The sequence below is a fragment of the Nannospalax galili genome, unplaced genomic scaffold (assembly GCF_000622305.1).
Source record: "Nannospalax galili isolate Female #2095 unplaced genomic scaffold, S.galili_v1.0 scaffold455, whole genome shotgun sequence".
Taxonomy (NCBI): Eukaryota; Metazoa; Chordata; class Mammalia; order Rodentia; family Spalacidae; genus Nannospalax; species Nannospalax galili.
Genome location: NW_008335815.1, coordinates 729,841 through 735,949, shown reverse-complemented (window position 1 = coordinate 735,949; position 6,109 = coordinate 729,841). Strand labels below are relative to the sequence as shown.

The 6,109-nt window shown below is 42.8% G+C and overlaps 1 pseudogene; it reads left to right on the top strand.

Moving 5' to 3' along the window:
• Nucleotides 1-773: 773 nt before the first annotated feature.
• The window catches only part of LOC103732013, a 52,012-nt pseudogene continuing 46,676 nt past the window's right edge, over nucleotides 774-6,109 (top strand).

The window sequence follows — 6,109 nt, the reverse complement described above, 5'->3', positions numbered from 1 at the left end:
AGTGCTCTTAACCACTGAGCCTTCTCTCCAACCTCTTTCCTTCGTTTTCTAGCATTTCTAAACATTAAACAAAAAAGTCAACAAATGAGTGGAATTTTGTTTGTTTAAGACACAGCCTTAGATACATCAGGCAACCATGAACTCATATAGTGAATGATGGCCTTGAGCTTCTGATTCTCCTCTATTCCTGCTTTTTTGGGGTGCTGAGGAGAAAACCCAGGGCCTTGTGTACGTCAGGCAAGCACTCTACCAACTGGCTATATCGCCAGCTTTGGACTCTGTTATTTGACAGAGAAAGACTTGAAAACAGGGAAGAAGAGAGCCAGGTTTATCTTAGAGTGAGATTTCACACCATGCTGCCCTGGATACTGAAGATAAGTTTTGTGGTATATGATGTCCATGAAGCAACAGGTGTGGTCTTCCACATGAGGCTTCCAAAGTGTGAACTTCTAATGATGGTTTCCATGTACCCATCAGTTGGTCTTAGTGTCTTGGACCTAAGCTACCTGGAGGATTCAGTGCTAGAAGGTGAAAGCTAAGGACAGGGACGTGGCAGGAAGAATTAACTGGGTGCAGAAATTGTGCGCTTACTCATTGCTCAGTTTTAGCACCTGGCAAGTGGTGAAAACATGATCTATGTTTACTGAGTATACTAGGGGAGGGTGGTAAGGATCAGTGTGTTTACAAGCTAACTTGGCTAGAATCACTCTCCATGTCACTTCCCCTATACACTACACGCTACCTCCCCAGCATGCTACCCTGAGATAGTCTCGATGGATAGTACCGTTGGCCACAAACTTTGGATCTTCCTAGCACTCAACCTCCTGAGTGCTAGGATTAAAGGACACCACACCTTCTGCAGAGACTCCCAGGTATTTGGAGGAACACTTTATCCAACAGTGGGGCCTAACCTTCCTCAAAATCAAGTTACAAGCAGTCAGGATTAAACACAAGGCCTTGGACATGTCGGGCTAGTACTGCTCCACTTGGTCTCTAGCCCTGAGCCATTTTCTATGGTAATCGACCATGTGGAGCAGAGAAATTAATGTAAAATTTGGGAACCGTGATTTGTGGGCCTCTCTTAGAGGAGGAACAACAACTAATCCTGCACCCCATTCTGATGCCTGGAGATCAAGTCAGACGGGTCTCACTGACCTTAGAACTGTTACTTCCCCATCAGCTTATGCAATTCCTTTACAAACTGATTACAAAATATGGTTTTGTTCTGACTGAGTTCCTCTACTAAATATGGATAGTCCTCAGTGTGGTTCACAGATCTTGTGGATGACAATTTTCCTTTCTGTAGAGTCCTCAAATGTTTAAAGTATTTTGTTATTTAGGCATTTTCAAACATAAAGCAAAACTGAAAGACTTGAAAAATGGAAGTTTTTAATCTATACAATTATCACCTAGATTCTGTTTTCAATATTTGGTCTCTTTGGCGTATCACAGCCTACAGTTAGCCATCCGCCAACCTATCCAGAAAGCCAATTTAATTTCTTGACACATTTCAAAATAAGTTACAGATATCATTAACTTTCCCTCTAAATACTTTACTAAACTTCAATATTCATAGGGTTTTTTTAAGGTAAACTTTACATGCAATGAAATGCATAAATCATTCATAATCATTAGTTGAGACTTGACAAATGCATAAATGCCTGTGAACCAAGCCCTTATGAAGATATAGAGCATCACTCTGAAGTGTCTGAGGTCCATTCCGTGGCAATTCCCATCCTATACCCATCACCACTGCCCTTCTGATGTTTTATACCATTAGCTTTATTTTGTATGTTCCAGAATTTCTACCACTGTAAATTTTTTTTTTGTCTTTTTGAGATAGTGTTTCCATGTAGCCCCAGTTGGCCTGAAACTCACTATGTAGATCAGTCTGGCCTCGATCTCACAGAGATCCACCTGCCTCTACCCCTGAGTGCTGGGACTGCCACCATGCCCAATGTAATTAAAGAATATATGTGACTTATCTCACTCTTTTTGAGATTCATCCAAAAGAAACATTTTTTTGAAAGATTTACTTTATTTTTAATGAAGTGTGTATGTGTGGGGGAGGTGGGGGGGATGTACATATGTCAGTGCAGCTGCCTTCGGAGGCCAGACAAGGGCATGGGATCCCCTGGAGTTGGAGTTACTGGGGGTTGTGAGCCTCATGATGACGGTGCTAGGAACCAAACTCAGGTCCTCTGCAAGAACAGCACGTGCTCTTAACCACTAAGCCATCTTTCCAGCCCCAAAACATTGTCTTGTTTATCAGGAGTTGCTCCCCTTTATTATCCTGTAGAATGAGTATATCGCAGATTATTAACCCATTCTCCCATTGATAGATACTTAAATATGTTCAGCTTTGTCATTATAGATGAAACATTTTTTTGTACAAATCAGTGTGGAATAGACACACATTTTCATTTCCATTGGAGTAACACTGAAATTAAGGAGTCATACAGAAGATACTAGCTTTGTTTAAATAAAGCTGCCATGTAGTTTCCTAAAATGTCTGCACCACTGTACAATCCCATTCATGTATGAGAGAAAAGAAAACATTTGCTATTTCCAAAGGGCCTCTCTGCTTACATGCGCACTGCTTTAACTGGAGATGTGGATAATGAATTTAGGGGGATGAATTCTGTAAAGAACACTAGGACCAGCAGGAGATGCCATCAGACCGCACAGGATACTCAAGTGACCAAGTCATAGCAGGCCTTAGGAGTCAGCAGTAGGGATACAGTGATGTGCCTCATTGGTGAGTCGTGATAGCTTTGCTTAAGGGAACACACACACATTCTTTGCTCTTTCTTGTATCACTTAAGCATAAGAATACTCAGACAAAATATTGTATCTGGAGAAACCTAGGTCTTCGTAAGACTTAGTAGCTGGGAATGCAGAGCTTAAGCCACAAAGCAAGAGGTGGCATGAAACTGGAACCCGTAGATCAAGGGGTGGAGTCAAAACAAGGAGTTTTGAGCATCAAAACAACTTTCTTGGGCATCTATGTGTGTGTGTCTGCATGTGCATGAATGTATGGGGCTATGGTGTGAAGGTCAGAGGGCAATCCACAGGAGTCAGTTCTCTCTTTCTACTACATGGGTTGTGGGGATCAAACTTGGGTCTTCGGGTTTGGTGGCAAGAGCCCTTATCTGTGATGTCATAGGAATGGCTCTCTTCCTTTAGCCCAGTTTGGTCTCCAACTCTGGGTTCAGGTGATTCTTCTGTCTCACTCTCTTGCCTCAGTCTCATGGGTAGCTAAGATTGTAGGCATGTGACACCATGTCCAGCTTTGAAGCACCTTTTAGATAAGGATTTTATGGGCATCCTTCATTGGGTTAGGCTTGAGATTAATCCTGTTTATGGCATTATTACAAAGTCTTAGGTTTGTGTTCTCTTTCTGATGACATAATTTATAATATGAAAGTTTGCTGCCTATCTCCTCCCTTTATGTACATACCACATGGGCAAACAGTTGATCAAGTAACAGATGGTTGAGTGGGCACAATGTTTATGAGAATAGCAAGAGTCTCCTATCTGAAATGGCCCTAGGAATGTGAGGGACATTGAAAGGTTGTTCAAGTGGCTGCTTTAGGGTACATGCATTCACAAGCAAAGTATTGAAAAGGAACCAGAGTTACAGAATCTTCAAGTCAGGAGAGTATGGAAGTGATCCAGTGTCTTCTCACAGGGGAGACAGCGGAGCTGAATTTCTGGCAAGTTGATGCAGTTAGGATTCCAGTTCACGATAAGGCAGAAATGCCATGGAGCCAGCTCAAATTCAAGTGAGTTTCATGGAAAACAAGAAGAGGTATCCTGTGGAAACAAAGCATGTCTGGGGCTTGTGAGCTCCGGCTGGGGAAATGAGCAGCCATGTGTGGCTGATGCAGCCACTGGCTCTAGGCCACATGCCTGTGGCTCCATTCAAACATGTCTCTGGATTCTTCTCTTATCTCAGCATTCTCTGGATATTTAACACACATCTGAGCCTGGTTGTTTGACCCCACTGCCACCTGACCCATGTCTAAAGGTGCAACCCTGTCCTCCCCAGAGTCTGTCCTGCTTCCTCGGCCTGCTTGCTGCATCACTATCTGGCAGTAGCTGCGTCTTTCTGTCACTTCAGTGGCTTCTCACCCACAGTTCCTATTCTCAGGGGGTAGCAATAACATCATTTCTGTCTTTGTCTCTGTGGATTCTGTTTAGGAAGGTCCAGAGGCATTCTTTTCACTATGGCATTAAGAAACACACAGCGGAGAGGCTAGAGAGATGGCTCCGTGGTCAAGAGCGCTTACTACTCTTTAGAGAGGACCAGAAGGTCCCCAGCATCCATATCAGTCAGCTCACAACTTCCTGTAAATCTGGCTCCAAGGGATCTGACATCCTTTCATGGCCTCTGTGGGCACAGACACACACACACAGACACACACACACACACACACACAAAATAAATAAATAAATAAATAAATAAATAAATAAATAAATAAATATTTTTTAAAAAGAAAGAAATGGACAGCTAAAGTTAATGCAGACTCATAACTAGTCAAAATGCCAAGAACAGATGATAATGCAGTGCTCTGCCCTAAACAGGATAGCTAGATCACTTCCTCCAAGGAGGGAGCATTGAGAAAGAGGGGGTGGAAAGAATGTGAAAGCTGGAGGATGGGGAGAGGTGTGGCACAAAGGTATTTTCTGGACATGACATGATCACTTCACTCATCAGCTCATGCAGTTGTGGTTACCTGCACAAGATCAAGACATGATTGGACCTTGTCAACATTTCATCACAGATGGAGGAGGGGCTCATGTGGCCCCACCCCTCCCTGAGGGACTGTTGACAGTTAATGGCTGCTGGGGAAGGGAGCATCATTTTCTTCAGTGGTGTAGCCACTGAAAAATTGCCTATGATCTAGTACAGAAAACACACCCCCCATGCTCACACAAGCAATCCCAATTAAACTCAGTGGGTCACATACACGAGAAGGCACAAAATAGGATGGAAATTTACTAGGAAGAAGAAGGGAAGGTGAGAAGAATCATGGGGATAAAATGACTAAAATTCCTTGTACACATGTATGAAACTGTCCACGAATAAATAAATACATACAGGGAAAGGAACGCATGGCTGGGGGAAAAGTAGCACACATGAAAAGGCCCTGTGATCCCTGCCCTGTGTGGCAAAGGCAATGGTGGACAATGTGGCTGCAGACCTGCCTTCCTTGATGGCAGTTGTGAAAGAAAAGTTCCCCAAAAGAACTCCTGCACCTTGGACTGAACTTCCTGGAAAGCTGACCAACTGATTATCACTCCGGAGATTGTGGAGAGTTTGGAATGTTGCAGGTCCATAGTCTAATTACGATTTATCTTGGGCCATCTTTAGCTCCCTAAACAGCTACTCTTTGCCCACCTCTGTTTCTGATCTAACATCCTGTGACTAACAGATAAAAAAAACCTCTTAGAATGTATTATCCTAATAGACCACTCACTCTCACAAATCATAAGGCTAAGAATGTCATCAAATAGTATCTGAAACCTATAGTAAAAAAAGTCTTGCTTTGCTGTGATCCGCCTACTGAATGTATCCTCCAATGTATTTGAAAAGTGTCTTGATTTATGACTTTTCTTTGTTCTATTACTACAAAAATGTAAGTTCCAGGGGGCTATGGAACATCTCTCAAAATGTCCTGTAACTGTGGTAAGTCACCTGTTCTCTTGTTCAGGGAGGACATGGAAACCCCACGAGATGGACTTGAACCAGTATCCAGTCTAGAAAGAGGAGGGTCAACTCAGAGGAAACATCTCATTCATGCTTCCAAGTGAAGCCAGACATGGTCCAGCAGGACCTTTGACTTTTCTTCACATAGGTGGAACTGGTAAAAGAAAGGAGCCAGGAGCTCCTCCCAAGCCCATGTGACCTCCTGAGGAACAGATCTCAAATGACCTTAAGTGTAAAAATAAATTGATTTATTTGGGCCAAGTGATGGTCTTAAACACCCAAAAGGAAAGTATAACCAAAGAGTAAAGTCATCAGTATATTTCTTTATGAGTTCAAGGGATTACACTTCCCAGACATTAGGCTTAAGTCTATATAAAAAGTTATTAAGCCGGGCGT